This window comes from Triturus cristatus, chromosome 4_1 (genome assembly GCF_964204655.1).
Source record: "Triturus cristatus chromosome 4_1, aTriCri1.1, whole genome shotgun sequence".
Classification (NCBI taxonomy): Eukaryota; Metazoa; Chordata; class Amphibia; order Caudata; family Salamandridae; genus Triturus; species Triturus cristatus.
Window position 1 is genome coordinate 294,290,561 of NC_140585.1, and position 20,072 is coordinate 294,310,632.

General features: G+C 46.1%; 5 non-coding genes across 5 annotated transcripts; all 5 read left to right on the forward strand.

The window, feature by feature from the left end:
• The first annotated feature begins 907 nt into the window (after positions 1-907).
• Positions 908-1,207, forward strand: LOC146854469 (signal recognition particle RNA). The gene has a single exon (XR_014959290.1).
• Positions 1,208-4,614: 3,407 nt separating this feature from the next.
• Positions 4,615-4,914, forward strand: LOC146854470 (signal recognition particle RNA). The gene has a single exon (XR_014959291.1).
• A 3,407-nt stretch (positions 4,915-8,321) lies between these two features.
• On the forward strand, positions 8,322-8,621 carry LOC146854471 (signal recognition particle RNA). Its single transcript, XR_014959292.1, has one exon.
• Positions 8,622-12,028: 3,407 nt separating this feature from the next.
• LOC146854472 (signal recognition particle RNA) lies at positions 12,029-12,329 on the forward strand. The gene has a single exon (XR_014981698.1).
• Positions 12,330-15,736: 3,407 nt separating this feature from the next.
• LOC146854473 (signal recognition particle RNA) lies at positions 15,737-16,037 on the forward strand. Its single transcript, XR_014959263.1, has one exon.
• The last annotated feature ends 4,035 nt before the right edge of the window (positions 16,038-20,072 follow it).

A 20,072-nucleotide genomic window follows, 5' to 3' on the forward strand; every position in this document is an offset into this window, starting at 1 on the left:
ATGAAAAGATATGCAAATCTGTTCGAATCACTTTCCCTAGTCAGGGGACCCACTAGCTGGAAGGGGCAGGGAGGACCAAAATAGCTCATCGGTATAGAACACTGCATGAGCAGCTGATTTTGAGGTGGTAGAAGATAGAGTAATCCAACTGGACCTCAATAAACGGTTTCCTAATGTGCAATAGCCCCTGACCACCTCTGACGCAAAAGTGTAATCTCATACCTTTGCAGAATCAGGCATGCTTTCACCTGTTCAAGCTGAACTGACATTGGTCTTCTTGGCCAGCAGGAGTTCCTCTCTTGCAGCTGTTGAGGCTAGAGAACAGAATGACGTGTATTCATTCTTTATGGTAACTCTTCTAGCCCTCCCACTCCATACTACTTTAAAACTTCCGATGTTGCAGACGAGTTCCATCATTGTGACCCATGCTATTTTTCTCAATATTGGCTGGCTCGGCATAACAAGGGATGCCTACAGGACACCCTAAATTGTGCCGGCAAGCTTCTACAGGGAGTCACTGGCAGATAAAGAGAAACTCAGCCCTAACCTGGCTCTTCTCTCTCACTCTCACTCTCCTTTCCCTTCTGTCCCTCTACCTGTCTCTCACTCTCTAAATACTAGTATTTATGTTGTATTCACTTCCCCGTCACAATCTTTCCGACCCTACTTCCTCTCTCCCTTCAATCAGTTCAACCCTCTTTTTTACTTTAGGAAACTCCACATCTTTTTTAAAGGCCCTTCCCATATTCACACTGCTTCTTGATAAGACATTTTTTTCCTTTCTTTGAAGGATAGTGAAATTGATTTTCTTGAAACATGGTTGGTAAACGATCAATTCATTCCACCTTACTTTATCATTATCCTTACTTATGGAATGCATTTCATCATTAGGACAGCTGCAGTGTTTGCCGGGCAAGGTGGCGTGTGCCTGTTGTCCTAGTTACTTGGGAGGCAGAGGCTTGTGGATTGCTTGAGCTCAGGGGTTCTGGGCTGCACTCAGCTGTGTTGATCAGGTGTCCATGCTGCATTGGGCATCAATATGGTGTTCTAGAGGGAGCTCTAGAATTTCAGGTTGTGTAACGAGAGGTGCACCGACCCAGGCTGGAAACAGAGCAGGCCAAAGCTTCCATGCCCATTGGTAGCAGGACAGCACCTGTGAGCAGTACGTGTAAAACAGCCTGAGCAAAATAGTGAGACCTAGCCTGTCTTTTTTGACTCAAATGTGAAAGTTTTGATTTTTACAAGGTGTAATAAATTATTTTCCCAAAACCAAATCTTTGTTTTCCTTTTGATATTTTTCCAGGAAATATGATGAACATTTGAACTGGGCCACGCATTTCAGCATAGCAGACAATTCTCCAGAATTGAGACATATTGCAACAACAAGCTAGCAGGCGGAGAGGACTGAAAACTCAGTGCAACCTAGAATAAATGGCTGTGTGATTTTCAGCAAGGATGACTCAAATGCATTCTTCCTTTTAGAGCACCTGTAGGATTAAACTGATCTGTCAAGTACAAAAGCATCCTTCATAGAGCAACTTAGAAATGCGCTTGCTGGCCCTTCTGCTGCATTTCTACGTCCAGCTCTAATTCATTTTTTGATTAGCCCTCATTCTTTTCATATGTGAATGAGAAGGAGAAATTACAGGGCCCTTCAATCTTTGAGCGAAACATGAAAAGACTGAGGGCTGTGCAACTCCCAAACGTTGGAGCCTCTGGCCTGTCGACCCTCGAACCTGCTCCTGCTCCAACCCGGCATCTCTTGTGGCCAGCAACCTCACAAACCCTGGAGGACCTGGCTACCTTTTGACTCTAAACCCCTGGGACTCCCATGAGTAGAGGCTCTACTCAAATCTACTTCTAATCCCTGGCGGCAGCCCGGAACCGCGAACCCTTCACACTCTGCACCCACCAAGCCTGGCCTGTGCCAGAGTGAACAAAGACCACAAGGACGACCCCACGGCGACTGTGACCCCGAGTCCGGCACCCAAGGACCTCCCTCAACACTCCTGAAGAAGCCTGCAGCCTCAGAACCAGGTGCCCCCCCAACCGCGATCAACAGAGGGTAAGATTTCCCGACACCAAAAGGTACCCCTGCACCCGGCGCTCCGCGGCCCCCTGTGCCCAATCCCGGGGTACCTACCTATCCTCCAACTACCCAACTTACCTCTCGAAGTGGTGGTGGCACCTGAAGAATCTTCGTCCCCGAGCTTGCAGTCTTTTTCTAAACCAGAGATTTCCCATTCAAATCAATTGAGCGCCCGAATGCTCAAAAGCACCCTGCACCCAGCCGTCCGAGTGGCCCTGGCAGTGCAACCTCTACATCTATCTACTTCCCCACTTGCCCTGGATAAGTGACCAGGAGCCCAGCTCCCACAACCACGTGGCCTGCTAGTCAGCAGCCACTAACCAAGGCCCCCCTACCTCTCATAGGATAACATTGGGCCTAACTCTCTCTGCACCCGGCCGCCCTTGTGCCGCTGAGGGTGAACCAACTGTACCTACCTGACCCTGGGAGACGCCTGAGTCTATGCCCAGAACCTTAACTCTGCCAGTCGAGTACTTACCTTTAAACCGATAACTCAATCTTCTCCATAGGGTAACATTGACTGGTTTTTCCTGAAATTTCTTCCAAGTGTGGACTTTTCAAAACTTAAAATATTCACCAAAAATCAGCCGAGTAACGAAAACGAAAATACTCACCTGCTATTAGGTGAGCTCCCAGTGCTGGATCTTGGTGCCCAGCACTGACTCTGAAAAATACTTACAACTGTACTTACCAGTAACCCAATTTTCTCCCATAGGAAATCATTGACTGTTTTTCTGTGAAATTTCTTCTAAGTGTCAATTTCTGCAAACTTTAAATATTCTTTAAAAATCGTATAATTTCTGAAAACGTAATTTCTTACCTGTTTTGGATAAAGGTCCCAGTACTGAGTCTAGGCACCCAGTACTGGATTACAAAAGTAACGAGAACATACTATACCTGCAACTTGAATTTTCTGCCATAGGGAATCTTAGACTGTTTTCTATGAAATATTTTCTGTCAACTTTTAAAATAGCAAAATATTGTCTAAAAATCATCACAGTAATTAAGTCGACTTTTATCACTTGATTCCAAGTACTGACCCAGGACTGAATCTAGGATCCAGTCCTGGAAATCCAAAAGTAATCCTAAAAGTAATCTGTTGCAAATAACTTGAAACTTTCATTGAGCTCAATGCATTATTGTGTTTAAAATGTTGTTGCCTATTGCAACCACTTGTAACTTTCTACAAAAGTCAATTGCATATTGCAAAAGTATTTATATAAAGCATCTCATTCTGAGAAAGTATATTTTAATACCTATTGTTGGTTCTAAAATAAAACAAGCATATATTTTTTGTAGATAAACCATAGGCCTAGAGTTCAGTTATTGAGTGTGTGAGACCATTTGCTGACTGAGTGTGTGCAACAAATGCTTTACACTGTCCTCTGATACTGCCTTACTGCTCGACCAAGCTACCACTTTAGAGAGTAAGGTTATATCTAACTTTAGCCTCTGCCAAACCTCTGGGGACTGTGGACTCTGTACACCCTGTACCTATTTGGGAACAGTATATACAGAGCCACTTTCTCACACTGCAGTTCTCCAATATAGGTCTGTCAAGATCATTACTCAATCTACCTTGATTTGGCACAGTATAAAATAAGTAAAGAAGTCTCCTATGAAAAGATATGCAAATCTGTTCGAATCACTTTCCCTAGTCAGGGGACCCACTAGCTGGAAGGGGCAGGGAGGACCAAAATAGCTCATCGGTATAGAACACTGCATGAGCAGCTGATTTTGAGGTGGTAGAAGATAGAGTAATCCAACTGGACCTCAATAAACGGTTTCCTAATGTGCAATAGCCCCTGACCACCTCTGACGCAAAAGTGTAATCTCATACCTTTGCAGAATCAGGCATGCTTTCACCTGTTCAAGCTGAACTGACATTGGTCTTCTTGGCCAGCAGGAGTTCCTCTCTTGCAGCTGTTGAGGCTAGAGAACAGAATGACGTGTATTCATTCTTTATGGTAACTCTTCTAGCCCTCCCACTCCATACTACTTTAAAACTTCCGATGTTGCAGACGAGTTCCATCATTGTGACCCATGCTATTTTTCTCAATATTGGCTGGCTCGGCATAACAAGGGATGCCTACAGGACACCCTAAATTGTGCCGGCAAGCTTCTACAGGGAGTCACTGGCAGATAAAGAGAAACTCAGCCCTAACCTGGCTCTTCTCTCTCACTCTCACTCTCCTTTCCCTTCTGTCCCTCTACCTGTCTCTCACTCTCTAAATACTAGTATTTATGTTGTATTCACTTCCCCGTCACAATCTTTCCGACCCTACTTCCTCTCTCCCTTCAATCAGTTCAACCCTCTTTTTTACTTTAGGAAACTCCACATCTTTTTTAAAGGCCCTTCCCATATTCACACTGCTTCTTGATAAGACATTTTTTTCCTTTCTTTGAAGGATAGTGAAATTGATTTTCTTGAAACATGGTTGGTAAACCATCAATTCATTCCACCTTACTTTATCATTATCCTTACTTATGGAATGCATTTCATCATTAGGACAGCTGCAGTGTTTGCCGGGCAAGGTGGCGTGTGCCTGTTGTCCTAGTTACTTGGGAGGCAGAGGCTTGTGGATTGCTTGAGCTCAGGGGTTCTGGGCTGCACTCAGCTGTGTTGATCAGGTGTCCATGCTGCATTGGGCATCAATATGGTGTTCTAGAGGGAGCTCTAGAATTTCAGGTTGTGTAACGAGAGGTGCACCGACCCAGGCTGGAAACAGAGCAGGCCAAAGCTTCCATGCCCATTGGTAGCAGGACAGCACCTGTGAGCAGTACGTGTAAAACAGCCTGAGCAAAATAGTGAGACCTAGCCTGTCTTTTTTGACTCAAATGTGAAAGTTTTGATTTTTACAAGGTGTAATAAATTATTTTCCCAAAACCAAATCTTTGTTTTCCTTTTGATATTTTTCCAGGAAATATGATGAACATTTGAACTGGGCCACGCATTTCAGCATAGCAGACAATTCTCCAGAATTGAGACATATTGCAACAACAAGCTAGCAGGCGGAGAGGACTGAAAACTCAGTGCAACCTAGAATAAATGGCTGTGTGATTTTCAGCAAGGATGACTCAAATGCATTCTTCCTTTTAGAGCACCTGTAGGATTAAACTGATCTGTCAAGTACAAAAGCATCCTTCATAGAGCAACTTAGAAATGCGCTTGCTGGCCCTTCTGCTGCATTTCTACGTCCAGCTCTAATTCATTTTTTGATTAGCCCTCATTCTTTTCATATGTGAATGAGAAGGAGAAATTACAGGGCCCTTCAATCTTTGAGCGAAACATGAAAAGACTGAGGGCTGTGCAACTCCCAAACGTTGGAGCCTCTGGCCTGTCGACCCTCGAACCTGCTCCTGCTCCAACCCGGCATCTCTTGTGGCCAGCAACCTCACAAACCCTGGAGGACCTGGCTACCTTTTGACTCTAAACCCCTGGGACTCCCATGAGTAGAGGCTCTACTCAAATCTACTTCTAATCCCTGGCGGCAGCCCGGAACCGCGAACCCTTCACACTCTGCACCCACCAAGCCTGGCCTGTGCCAGAGTGAACAAAGACCACAAGGACGACCCCACGGCGACTGTGACCCCGAGTCCGGCACCCAAGGACCTCCCTCAACACTCCTGAAGAAGCCTGCAGCCTCAGAACCAGGTGCCCCCCCAACCGCGATCAACAGAGGGTAAGATTTCCCGACACCAAAAGGTACCCCTGCACCCGGCGCTCCGCGGCCCCCTGTGCCCAATCCCGGGGTACCTACCTATCCTCCAACTACCCAACTTACCTCTCGAAGTGGTGGTGGCACCTGAAGAATCTTCGTCCCCGAGCTTGCAGTCTTTTTCTAAACCAGAGATTTCCCATTCAAATCAATTGAGCGCCCGAATGCTCAAAAGCACCCTGCACCCAGCCGTCCGAGTGGCCCTGGCAGTGCAACCTCTACATCTATCTACTTCCCCACTTGCCCTGGATAAGTGACCAGGAGCCCAGCTCCCACAACCACGTGGCCTGCTAGTCAGCAGCCACTAACCAAGGCCCCCCTACCTCTCATAGGATAACATTGGGCCTAACTCTCTCTGCACCCGGCCGCCCTTGTGCCGCTGAGGGTGAACCAACTGTACCTACCTGACCCTGGGAGACGCCTGAGTCTATGCCCAGAACCTTAACTCTGCCAGTCGAGTACTTACCTTTAAACCGATAACTCAATCTTCTCCATAGGGTAACATTGACTGGTTTTTCCTGAAATTTCTTCCAAGTGTGGACTTTTCAAAACTTAAAATATTCACCAAAAATCAGCCGAGTAACGAAAACGAAAATACTCACCTGCTATTAGGTGAGCTCCCAGTGCTGGATCTTGGTGCCCAGCACTGACTCTGAAAAATACTTACAACTGTACTTACCAGTAACCCAATTTTCTCCCATAGGAAATCATTGACTGTTTTTCTGTGAAATTTCTTCTAAGTGTCAATTTCTGCAAACTTTAAATATTCTTTAAAAATCGTATAATTTCTGAAAACGTAATTTCTTACCTGTTTTGGATAAAGGTCCCAGTACTGAGTCTAGGCACCCAGTACTGGATTACAAAAGTAACGAGAACATACTATACCTGCAACTTGAATTTTCTGCCATAGGGAATCTTAGACTGTTTTCTATGAAATATTTTCTGTCAACTTTTAAAATAGCAAAATATTGTCTAAAAATCATCACAGTAATTAAGTCGACTTTTATCACTTGATTCCAAGTACTGACCCAGGACTGAATCTAGGATCCAGTCCTGGAAATCCAAAAGTAATCCTAAAAGTAATCTGTTGCAAATAACTTGAAACTTTCATTGAGCTCAATGCATTATTGTGTTTAAAATGTTGTTGCCTATTGCAACCACTTGTAACTTTCTACAAAAGTCAATTGCATATTGCAAAAGTATTTATATAAAGCATCTCATTCTGAGAAAGTATATTTTAATACCTATTGTTGGTTCTAAAATAAAACAAGCATATATTTTTTGTAGATAAACCATAGGCCTAGAGTTCAGTTATTGAGTGTGTGAGACCATTTGCTGACTGAGTGTGTGCAACAAATGCTTTACACTGTCCTCTGATACTGCCTTACTGCTCGACCAAGCTACCACTTTAGAGAGTAAGGTTATATCTAACTTTAGCCTCTGCCAAACCTCTGGGGACTGTGGACTCTGTACACCCTGTACCTATTTGGGAACAGTATATACAGAGCCACTTTCTCACACTGCAGTTCTCCAATATAGGTCTGTCAAGATCATTACTCAATCTACCTTGATTTGGCACAGTATAAAATAAGTAAAGAAGTCTCCTATGAAAAGATATGCAAATCTGTTCGAATCACTTTCCCTAGTCAGGGGACCCACTAGCTGGAAGGGGCAGGGAGGACCAAAATAGCTCATCGGTATAGAACACTGCATGAGCAGCTGATTTTGAGGTGGTAGAAGATAGAGTAATCCAACTGGACCTCAATAAACGGTTTCCTAATGTGCAATAGCCCCTGACCACCTCTGACGCAAAAGTGTAATCTCATACCTTTGCAGAATCAGGCATGCTTTCACCTGTTCAAGCTGAACTGACATTGGTCTTCTTGGCCAGCAGGAGTTCCTCTCTTGCAGCTGTTGAGGCTAGAGAACAGAATGACGTGTATTCATTCTTTATGGTAACTCTTCTAGCCCTCCCACTCCATACTACTTTAAAACTTCCGATGTTGCAGACGAGTTCCATCATTGTGACCCATGCTATTTTTCTCAATATTGGCTGGCTCGGCATAACAAGGGATGCCTACAGGACACCCTAAATTGTGCCGGCAAGCTTCTACAGGGAGTCACTGGCAGATAAAGAGAAACTCAGCCCTAACCTGGCTCTTCTCTCTCACTCTCACTCTCCTTTCCCTTCTGTCCCTCTACCTGTCTCTCACTCTCTAAATACTAGTATTTATGTTGTATTCACTTCCCCGTCACAATCTTTCCGACCCTACTTCCTCTCTCCCTTCAATCAGTTCAACCCTCTTTTTTACTTTAGGAAACTCCACATCTTTTTTAAAGGCCCTTCCCATATTCACACTGCTTCTTGATAAGACATTTTTTTCCTTTCTTTGAAGGATAGTGAAATTGATTTTCTTGAAACATGGTTGGTAAACCATCAATTCATTCCACCTTACTTTATCATTATCCTTACTTATGGAATGCATTTCATCATTAGGACAGCTGCAGTGTTTGCCGGGCAAGGTGGCGTGTGCCTGTTGTCCTAGTTACTTGGGAGGCAGAGGCTTGTGGATTGCTTGAGCTCAGGGGTTCTGGGCTGCACTCAGCTGTGTTGATCAGGTGTCCATGCTGCATTGGGCATCAATATGGTGTTCTAGAGGGAGCTCTAGAATTTCAGGTTGTGTAACGAGAGGTGCACCGACCCAGGCTGGAAACAGAGCAGGCCAAAGCTTCCATGCCCATTGGTAGCAGGACAGCACCTGTGAGCAGTACGTGTAAAACAGCCTGAGCAAAATAGTGAGACCTAGCCTGTCTTTTTTGACTCAAATGTGAAAGTTTTGATTTTTACAAGGTGTAATAAATTATTTTCCCAAAACCAAATCTTTGTTTTCCTTTTGATATTTTTCCAGGAAATATGATGAACATTTGAACTGGGCCACGCATTTCAGCATAGCAGACAATTCTCCAGAATTGAGACATATTGCAACAACAAGCTAGCAGGCGGAGAGGACTGAAAACTCAGTGCAACCTAGAATAAATGGCTGTGTGATTTTCAGCAAGGATGACTCAAATGCATTCTTCCTTTTAGAGCACCTGTAGGATTAAACTGATCTGTCAAGTACAAAAGCATCCTTCATAGAGCAACTTAGAAATGCGCTTGCTGGCCCTTCTGCTGCATTTCTACTTCCAGCTCTAATTCATTTTTTGATTAGCCCTCATTCTTTTCATATGTGAATGAGAAGGAGAAATTACAGGGCCCTTCACTCTTTGAGCGAAACATGAAAAGACTGAGGGCTGTGCAACTCCCAAACGTTGGAGCCTCTGGCCTGTCGACCCTCGAACCTGCTCCTGCTCCAACCCGGCATCTCTTGTGGCCAGCAACCTCACAAACCCTGGAGGACCTGGCTACCTTTTGACTCTAAACCCCTGGGACTCCCATGAGTAGAGGCTCTACTCAAATCTACTTCTAATCCCTGGCAGCAGCCCGGAACCGCGAACCCTTCACACTCTGCACCCACCAAGCCTGGCCTGTGCCAGAGTGAACAAAGACCACAAAGACGACCCCACGGCGACTGTGACCCCGAATCCGGCACCCAAGGACCTCCCTCGACACTCCTGAAGAAGCCTGCAGCCTCAGAACCAGGTGCCCCCCCAACCGCGATCAACAGAGGGTAAGATTTCCCGACACCAAAAGGTACCCCTGCACCCGGCGCTCCGCGGCCCCCTGTGCCCAATCCCGGGGTACCTACCTATCCTCCAACTACCCAACTTACCTCTCGAAGTGGTGGTGGCACCTGAAGAATCTTCGTCCCCGAGCTTGCAGTCTTTTTCTAAACCAGAGATTTCCCATTCAAATCAATTGAGCGCCCGAATGCTCAAAAGCACCCTGCACCCAGCCGTCCGAGTGGCCCTGGCAGTGCAACCTCTACATCTATCTACTTCCCCACTTGCCCTGGATAAGTGACCAGGAGCCCAGCTCCCACAGCCACGTGGCCTGCTAGTCAGCAGCCACCAACCAAGACCCCCCTACCTCTCATAGGATAACATTGGGCCTAACTCTCTCTGCACCCGGCCGCCCTTGTGCCGCTGAGGGTGAACCAACTGTACCTACCTGACCCTGGGAGACGCCTGAGTCTATGCCCAGAACCTTAACTCTGCCAGTCGAATACTTACCTTTAAACCGATAACTCAATCTTCTCCATAGGGTAACATTGACTGGTTTTTCCTGAAATTTCTTCCAAGTGTGGACTTTTCAAAACTTAAAATATTCACCAAAAATCAGCCGAGTAACGAAAACGAAAATACTCACCTGCTATTAGGTGAGCTCCCAGTGCTGGATCTTGGTGCCCAGCACTGACTCTGAAAAATACTTACAACTGTACTTACCAGTAACCCAATTTTCTCCTATAGGAAATCATTGACTGTTTTTCTGTGAAATTTCTTCTAAGTGTCAATTTCTGCAAACTTTAAATATTCTTTAAAAATCGTAAAATTTCTGAAAACGTAATTACTTACCTGTTTTGGATAAAGGTCCCAGTACTGAGTCTAGGCACCCAGAACTGGATTACAAAAGTAACGAGAACATACTATACCTGCAACTTGAATTTTCTGCCATAGGGAATCTTAGACTGTTTTCTATGAAATATTTTCTGTCAACTTTTAAAATAGCAAAATATTGTCTAAAAATCATCACAGTAATTAAGTCGACTTTTATCACTTGATTCCAAGTACTGACCCAGGACTGAATCTAGGATCCCGTCCTGGAAATCCAAAAGTAATCCTAAAAGTAATCTGTTGCAAATAACTTGAAACTTCCATTGAGCTCAATGCATTATTGTGTTTAAAATGTTGTTGCCTATTGCAACCACTTGTAACTTTCTACAAAAGTCAATTGCATATTGCAAAAGTATTTATATAAAGCATCTCATTCTGAGAAAGTATATTTTAATACCTATTGTTGGTTCTAAAATAAAACAAGCATATATTTTTTGTAGATAAACCATTGGCCTAGAGTTCAGTTATTGAGTGTGTGAGACCATTTGCTGACTGAGTGTGTGCAACAAATGCTTTACACTGTCCTCTGATACTGCCTTACTGCTCGACCAAGCTACCACTTTAGAGAGTAAGGTTATATCTAACTTTAGCCTCTGCCAAACCTCTGGGGACTGTGGACTCTGTACACCCTGTACCTATTTGGGAACAATATATACAGAGCCACTTTCTCACACTGCAGTTCTCCAATATAGGTCTGTCAAGATCATTACTCAATCTACCTTGATTTGGCACAGTATAAAATAAGTAAAGAAGTCTCCTATGAAAAGATATGCAAATCTGTTCGAATCACTTTCCCTAGTCAGGGGACCCACTAGCTGGAAGGGGCAGGGAGGACCAAAATAGCTCATCGGTATAGAACACTGCATGAGCAGCTGATTTTGAGGTGGTAGAAGATAGAGTAATCCAACTGGACCTCAATAAACGGTTTCCTAATGTGCAATAGCCCCTGACCACCTCTGACGCAAAAGTGTAATCTCATACCTTTGCAGAATCAGGCATGCTTTCACCTGTTCAAGCTGAACTGACATTGGTCTTCTTGGCCAGCAGGAGTTCCTCTCTTGCAGCTGTTGAGGCTAGAGAACAGAATGACGTGTATTCATTCTTTATGGTAACTCTTCTAGCCCTCCCACTCCATACTACTTTAAAACTTCCGATGTTGCAGACGAGTTCCATCATTGTGACCCATGCTATTTTTCTCAATATTGGCTGGCTCGGCATAACAAGGGATGCCTACAGGACAGCCTAAATTGTGCCGGCAAGCTTCTACAGGGAGTCACTGGCAGATAAAGAGAAACTCAGCCCTAACCTGGCTCTTCTCTCTCACTCTCACTCTCCTTTCCCTTCTGTCCCTCTACCTGTCTCTCACTCTCTAAATACTAGTATTTATGTTGTATTCACTTCCCCGTCACAATCTTTCCGACCCTACTTCCTCTCTCCCTTCAATCAGTTCAACCCTCTTTTTTACTTTAGGAAACTCCACATCTTTTTTAAAGGCCCTTCCCATATTCACACTGCTTCTTGATAAGACATTTTTTTCCTTTCTTTGAAGGATAGTGAAATTGATTTTCTTGAAACATGGTTGGTAAACCATCAATTCATTCCACCTTACTTTATCATTATCCTTACTTATGGAATGCATTTCGTCATTAGGACAGCTGCAGTGTTTGCCGGGCAAGGTGGCGTGTGCCTGTTGTCCTAGTTACTTGGGAGGCAGAGGCTTGTGGATTGCTTGAGCTCAGGGGTTCTGGGCTGCACTCAGCTGTGTTGATCAGGTGTCCATGCTGCATTGGGCATCAATATGGTGTTCTAGAGGGAGCTCTAGAATTTCAGGTTGTGTAACGAGAGGTGCACCGACCCAGGCTGGAAACAGAGCAGGCCAAATGCTTCCATGCCCATTGGTAGCAGGACAGCACCTGTGAGCAGTACGTGTGAAACAGCCTGAGCAAAATAGTGAGACCTAGCCTGTCTTTTTTGACTCAAATGTGAAAGTTTTGATTTTTACAAGGTGTAATAAATTATTTTCCCAAAACCAAATCTTTGTTTTCCTTTTGATATTTTTCCAGGAAATATGATGAACATTTGAACTGGGCCACGCATTTCAGCATAGCAGACAATTCTCCAGAATTGAGACATATTGCAACAACAAGCTAGCAGGCGGAGAGGACTGAAAACTCAGTGCAACCTAGAATAAATGGCTGTGTGATTTTCAGCAAGGATGACTCAAATGCATTCTTCCTTTTAGAGCACCTGTAGGATTAAACTGATCTGTCAAGTACAAAAGCATCCTTCATAGAGCAACTTAGAAATGCGCTTGCTGGCCCTTCTGCTGCATTTCTACGTCCAGCTCTAATTCATTTTTTGATTAGCCCTCATACTTTTCATATGTGAATGAGAAGGAGAAATTACAGGGCCCTTCACTCTTTGAGCGAAACATGAAAAGACTGAGGGCTGTGCAACTCCCAAACGTTGGAGCCTCTGGCCTGTCGACCCTCGAACCTGCTCCTGCTCCAACCCGGCATCTCTTGTGGCCAGCAACCTCACAAACCCTGGAGGACCTGGCTACCTTTTGACTCTAAACCCCTGGGACTCCCATGAGTAGAGGCTCTACTCAAATCTACTTCTAATCCCTGGCAGCAGCCCGGAACCGCGAACCCTTCACACTCTGCACCCACCAAGCCTGGCCTGTGCCAGAGTGAACAAAGACCACAAGGACGACCCCACGGCGACTGTGACCCCGAGTCCGGCACCCAAGGACCTCCCTCGACACTCCTGAAGAAGCCTGCAGCCTCAGAACCAGGTGCCCCCCCAACCGCGATCAACAGAGGGTAAGATTTCCCGACACCAAAAGGTACCCCTGCACCCGGCGCTCCGCGGCCCCCTGTGCCCAATCCCGGGGTACCTACCTATCCTCCAACTACCCAACTTACCTCTCGAAGTGGTGGTGGCACCTGAAGAATCTTCGTCCCCGAGCTTGCAGTCTTTTTCTAAACCAGAGATTTCCCATTCAAATCAATTGAGCGCCCGAATGCTCAAAAGCACCCTGCACCCAACCGTCCGAGTGGCCCTGGCAGTGCAACCTCTACATCTATCTACTTCCCCACTTGCCCTGGATAAGTGACCAGGAGCCCAGCTCCCACAGCCACGTGGCCTGCTAGTCAGCAGCCACCAACCAAGGCCCCCCTACCTCTCATAGGATAACATTGGGTCTAACTCTCTCTGCACCCGGCCGCCCTTGTGCCGCTGAGGGTGAACCAACTGTACCTACCTGACCCTGGGAGACGCCTGAGTCTATGCCCAGAACCTTAACTCTGCCAGTCGAATACTTACCTTTAAACCGATAACTCAATCTTCTCCATAGGGTAACATTGACTGGTTTTTCCTGAAATTTCTTCCAAGTGTGGACTTTTCAAAACTTAAAATATTCACCAAAAATCAGCCGAGTAACGAAAACGAAAATACTCACCTGCTATTAGGTGAGCTCCCAGTGCTGGATCTTGGTGCCCAGCACTGACTCTGAAAAATACTTACAACTGTACTTACCAGTAACCCAATTTTCTCCCATAGGAAATCATTGACTGTTTTTCTGTGAAATTTCTTCTAAGTGTCAATTTCTGCAAACTTTAAATATTCTTTAAAAATCGTATAATTTCTGAAAACGTAATTACTTACCTGTTTTAGATAAAGGTCCCAGTACTGAGTCTAGGCACCCAGTACTGGATTACAAAAGTAACGAGAACATACTATACCTGCAACCTGAATTTTCTGCCATAGGGAATCTTAGACTGTTTTCTATGAAATATTTTCTGTCAACTTTTAAAATAGCAAAATATTGTCTAAAAATCATCACAGTAATTAAGTCGACTTTTATCACTTGATTCCAAGTACTGACCCAGGACTGAATCTAGGATCCAGTCCTGGAAATCCAAAAGTAATCCTAAAAGTAATCTGTTGCAAATAACTTGAAACTTCCATTGAGCTCAATGCATTATTGTGTTTAAAATGTTGTTGCCTATTGCAACCACTTGTAACTTTCTACAAAAGTCAATTGCATATTGCAAAAGTATTTATATAAAGCATCTCATTCTGAGAAAGTATATTTTAATACCTATTGTTGGTTCTAAAATAAAACAAGCATATATTTTTTGTAGCTAAACCATTGGCCTAGAGTTCAGTTATTGAGTGTGTGAGACCATTTGCTGACTGAGTGTGTGCAACAAATGCTTTACACTGTCCTCTGATACTGCCTTACTGCTCGACCAAGCTACCACTTTAGAGAGTAAGGTTATATCTAACTTTAGCCTCTGCCAAACCTCTGGGGACTGTGGACTCTGTACACCCTGTACCTATTTGGGAACAGTATATACAGAGCCACTTTCTCACACTGCAGTTCTCCAATATAGGTCTGTCAAGATCATTACTCAATCTACCTTGATTTGGCACAGTATAAAATAAGTAAAGAAGTCTCCTATGAAAAGATATGCAAATCTGTTCGAATCACTTTCCCTAGTCAGGGGACCCACTAGCTGGAAGGGGCAGGGAGGACCAAAATAGCTCATCGGTATAGAACACTGCATGAGCAGCTGATTTTGAGGTGGTAGAAGATAGAGTAATCCAACTGGAGCTCAATAAACGGTTTCCTAATGTGCAATAGCCCCTGACCACCTCTGACGCAAAAGTGTAATCTCATACCTTTGCAGAATCAGGCATGCTTTCACCTGTTCAAGCTGAACTGACATTGGTCTTCTTGGCCAGCAGGAGTTCCTCTCTTGCAGCTGTTGAGGCTAGAGAACAGAATGACGTGTATTCATTCTTTATGGTAACTCTTCTAGCCCTCCCACTCCATACTACTTTAAAACTTCCGATGTTGCAGACGAGTTCCATCATTGTGACCCATGCTATTTTTCTCAATATTGGCTGGCTCGGCATAACAAGGGATGCCTACAGGACAGCCTAAATTGTGCCGGCAAGCTTCTACAGGGAGTCACTGGCAGATAAAGAGAAACTCAGCCCTAACCTGGCTCTTCTCTCTCACTCTCACTCTCCTTTCCCTTCTGTCCCTCTACCTGTCTCTCACTCTCTAAATACTAGTATTTATGTTGTATTCACTTCCCCGTCACAATCTTTCCGACCCTACTTCCTCTCTCCCTTCAATCAGTTCAACCCTCTTTTTTACTTTAGGAAACTCCACATCTTTTTTAAAGGCCCTTCCCATATTCACACTGCTTCTTGATAAGACATTTTTTTCCTTTCTTTGAAGGATAGTGAAATTGATTTTCTTGAAACATGGTTGGTAAACCATCAATTCATTCCACCTTACTTTATCATTATCCTTACTTATGGAATGCATTTCATCATTAGGACAGCTGCAGTGTTTGCTGGGCAAGGTGGCGTGTGCCTGTTGTCCTAGTTACTTGGGAGGCAGAGGCTTGTGGATTGCTTGAGCTCAGGGGTTCTGGGCTGCACTCAGCTGTGTTGATCAGGTGTCCATGCTGCATTGGGCATCAATATGATGTTCTAGAGGGAGCTCTAGAATTTCAGGTTGTGTAACAAGAGGTGCACCGACCCAGGCTGGAAACAGAGCAGGCCAAATGCTTCCATGCCCATTGGTAGCAGGACAGCACCTGTGAGCAGTAAGTGTGAAACAGCCTGAGCAAAATAGTGAGACCTAGCCTCTCTTTTTTGACTCAAATGTGAAAGTTTTGATTTTTACAAGGTGTAATAAATTATTTTCCCAAAACCAAATCTTTGTTTTCCTTTTGATATTTTTCCAGGAAATATGATGAACATTTGAACTGGGCCACGCATTTCAGCATAGCAGACAATTCTCCAGAATTGAGACATATTGCAACAACAAGCTAGCAGGCGGAGAGGACTGAAAACTCAGTGCAACCTAGAATAAATGGCTGTGTGATTTTCAGCAAGGATGACTCAAATGCATTCTTCCTTTTAGAGCACCTGTAGGATTAAACTGATCTGTCAAGTACAAAAGCATCCTTCATAGAGCAACTTAGAAATGCGCTTGCTGGCCCTTCTGCTGCATTTCTACGTCCAGCTCTAATTCATTTTTTGATTAGCCCTCATTCTTTTCATATGTGAATGAGAAGGAGAAATTACAGGGCCCTTCACTCTTTGAGCGAAACATGAAAAGACTGAGGGCTGTGCAACTCCCAAACGTTGGAGCCTCTGGCCTGTCGACCCTCAAACCTGCTCCTGCTCCAACCCAGCATCTCTTGTGGCCAGCAACCTCACAAACCCTGGAGGACCTGGCTACCTTTTTGCTCTAAACCCCTGGGACTCCCATGAGTAGAGACTCTACTCAAATCTACTTCTAATCCCTGGCAGCAGACCGGAACCGCGAACCCTTCACACTCTGCACCCACCAAGCCTGGCCTGTGCCAGAGTGAACAAAGACCACAAGGACGACCCCATGGCGACTGTGACCCCGAGTCCTGCACCCAAGGACCTCCCTCGACACTCCTGAAGAAGCCTGCAGCCTCAGAACCAGGTGCCCCCCCAACCACGATCAACAGAGGGTAAGATTTCCCGACACCAAAAGGTACCCCTGCACCCGGCGCTCCGCGGCCCCCTGTGCCCAATCCCGGGGTACCTACCTATCCTCCAACTACCCAACTTACCTCTCGAAGTGGTGGTGGCACCTGAAGAATCTTCGTCCCCGAGCTTGCAGTCTTTTTCTAAACCAGAGATTTCCCATTCAAATCAATTGAGCGCCCGAATGCTCAAAAGCACCCTGCACCCAGCCGTCCGAGTGGCCCTGGCAGTGCAACCTCTACATCTATCTACTTCCCCACTTGCCCTGGATAAGTGACCAGGAGCCCAGCTCCCACAGCCACGTGGCCTGCTAGTCAGCAGCTACCAACCAAGGCCCCCCTACCTCTCATAGGATAACATTGGGCCTAACTCTCTCTGCACCCGGCCGCCCTTGTGCCGCTGAGGGTGAACCAAGTGTACCTACCTGACCCTGGGAGATGCCTGAGTCTATGCCCAGAACCTTAACTCTGCCAGTCGAGTACTTACCTTTAAACCGATAACTCAATCTTCTCCATAGGGTAACATTGACTGGTTTTTCCTGAAATTTCTTCCAAGTGTGGACTTTTCAAAACTTAAAATATTCACCAAAAATCAGCCGAGTAACGAAAACGAAAATACTCACCTGCTATTAGGTGAGCTCCCAGTGCTGGATCTTGGTGCCCAGCACTGACTCTGAAAAATACTTACAACTGTACTTACCAGTAACCCAATTTTCTCCCATAGGAAATCATTGACTGTTTTTCTGTGAAATTTCTTCTAAGTGTCAATTTTCTGCAAACTTTAAATATTCTTTAAAAATCGTATAATTTCTGAAAACGTAATTACTTACCTGTTTTGGATAAAGGTCCCAGTACTGAGTCTAGGCACCCAGTACTGGATTACAAAAGTAACGAGAACATACTATACCTGCAACTTGAATTTTCTGCCATAGGGAATCTTTTTTTTTTTTTTTTTGAAACCGTTTATTACAGAATCCAAAAAATATACAAAGATGGGCCTACAACCTTCAGGCCGGCCGCTAGCAAACAGGAGGAGCATGTGATACAAACAATAGCACGCATGCTGCGGCAGAGGGAAATTCACAGGAGTTTGAAGAAGCGTTGGCAGCCACACCATCCGGTCCCCACAGAACGGTTTCTTTTTAATATAAATAACAACACAAAACAAATCCACAAGGCAACCCACAATCGAAGACAGCAGCATGTGCTCCCCTAAGAGGGGGACCCCACCAATCCATAGGAGTATCGAGGGGGGGAAAAGACCAGGACGGGGACTAATGAGACTCATTGCCCAGAACCGGGAGGACAAACTGGCTAGGGAGACGGGGCCGGTGACGGGTCGGGCAACACCGGCGGGATACAGATTCCCCCACGGTAGGCGTTCCAGGGGCCCCACACTTTCACCCACGTACCAGGCTTACCTCTCGCAACATACACCACCTTTTCCCGAAACATGCACCAATCCATGTTATCCTTCCACGCCGAGACAGTCGGCGACCTCTGGGAACCCCACAGTTGAGCAATGTCACGTTTGGCCACCATGTATCCCAGAGTCACCCACCACGTCTGCGGCACCGAATAATCGGTTGGCTCCCACACATTCAAAAGACATCTCCTCGCCTCGGGCAGCAGCGGCACACGCGTGACCGCACGCAAAACCTCATGCACACCACGCCAGAATCGCGCCACCTCCGGGCATTCCCACAAAATATGGAGAAAGGTCCCCAAAGAACAACACCCACGCTTACACAACCCATCCACAGCATAGCCCATACGCATCAGCCTCGGCCCCGTAACATAGACCCTATGGAGTATCTTGAGCTGGACGAAGCGAAGGCGGGCCGGTATGGCCACCTCTTTCGGGGAGGCCACCGCAGACACCCAGTCCTCGTCATCCAGCTCCAATCCATCAGCAACCCATGCCTCCCGAGGGCCAGTCAGCAGTCCCGAACGGTCATTAATAAGTTTTTTATAAATTAACGAAATCGTGCCATCCGGGACGTGCCCATCCAGCACTCTATCTTCCAGAGGGGAGTACTCCGGGATGGAGGCGACGTACGGAAAGACGGAGCACAACGCGTGACGAATCTGCAGATATCGAAAATACTCCCTATCCTGCAGCTGGAATTCTGTCTGGAGCACATCGAACGTCTTGAATCCCCCCCTCGTCCAGAGATCGCCCACACGGCTAATGCCTATCATGTCCCGCTTCTCAAAACCCTTCGAGGTCCACAGGGAGCCCAGCCGCTCAGCTGCGTATAGTGGCGTCGCCCGGGTCAAGCGATCCTTCCACCCCATTGCCGCGTTAGCCGCATGCCACACTCGTACCATGACCCGCGTGGGGCCAGTCAAACGCGCGTCGAGCGAGGTGGAGTAAAGCGCCCGATTATAATCACCACCCGGCAGTAACATTTTATCCATTTCGAAGGCAGGGTTTAGAGCGGGCCCGTACAGGCCGTGATTGATCGCAGCCAGCTGGGAGGCCCAATAATATCGCTTGATATCCGGGAGGGCAACCCCCCCATCGTACCAGGGGAGCGTCAGCTTCGCAAGGGCAATATGCGGTCTACCCTCCCAAAACAGTCGGCGCTGCAGACTCTCCACCTCATGAAAGTATCGCGCCGGGACGACGTCCATTGTGTTCTGTAAAGCATACAGGAAACGCGGCAGCGACATCATCTTAAACAATGCCGCCCGGCCGAGCGGCAAGAGTGGCAAACGCCTCCAACGCGCGACGTCCTCATTCAGGCGATGGAGGGGGGGAAGCAAATTCTGACTATAGCGGGCCTCCGCATCCAGAGTAATGAAGACACCCAGGTACCTAAAGCCCCGCGGGGCGATCTGGATAGGACAACCCCGCGGAAGGATCGGATCCTCCCCAGAGAGAACATATACACACGATTTAGCCCAGTTGATGACAAGGCCGGAGTTGAGGCCAAATGAGTGCAATACACCAACCAGTACTATCAGTGATTTACGTGGGGAAGCCAGGTACAAAAGAATGTCATCAGCGTATAGAGATACGCGGTCCTCATACTCAGGGGTCCAGCGGAGACCACGGATAGAAGGATGCCACCGCAGCCACTCCGCCAGGGGCTCCAAAGCAAGCGCAAAAAGGAGCGGCGATAACGGGCAGCCCTGCCGCGTGCCCCTGCCCAGCTC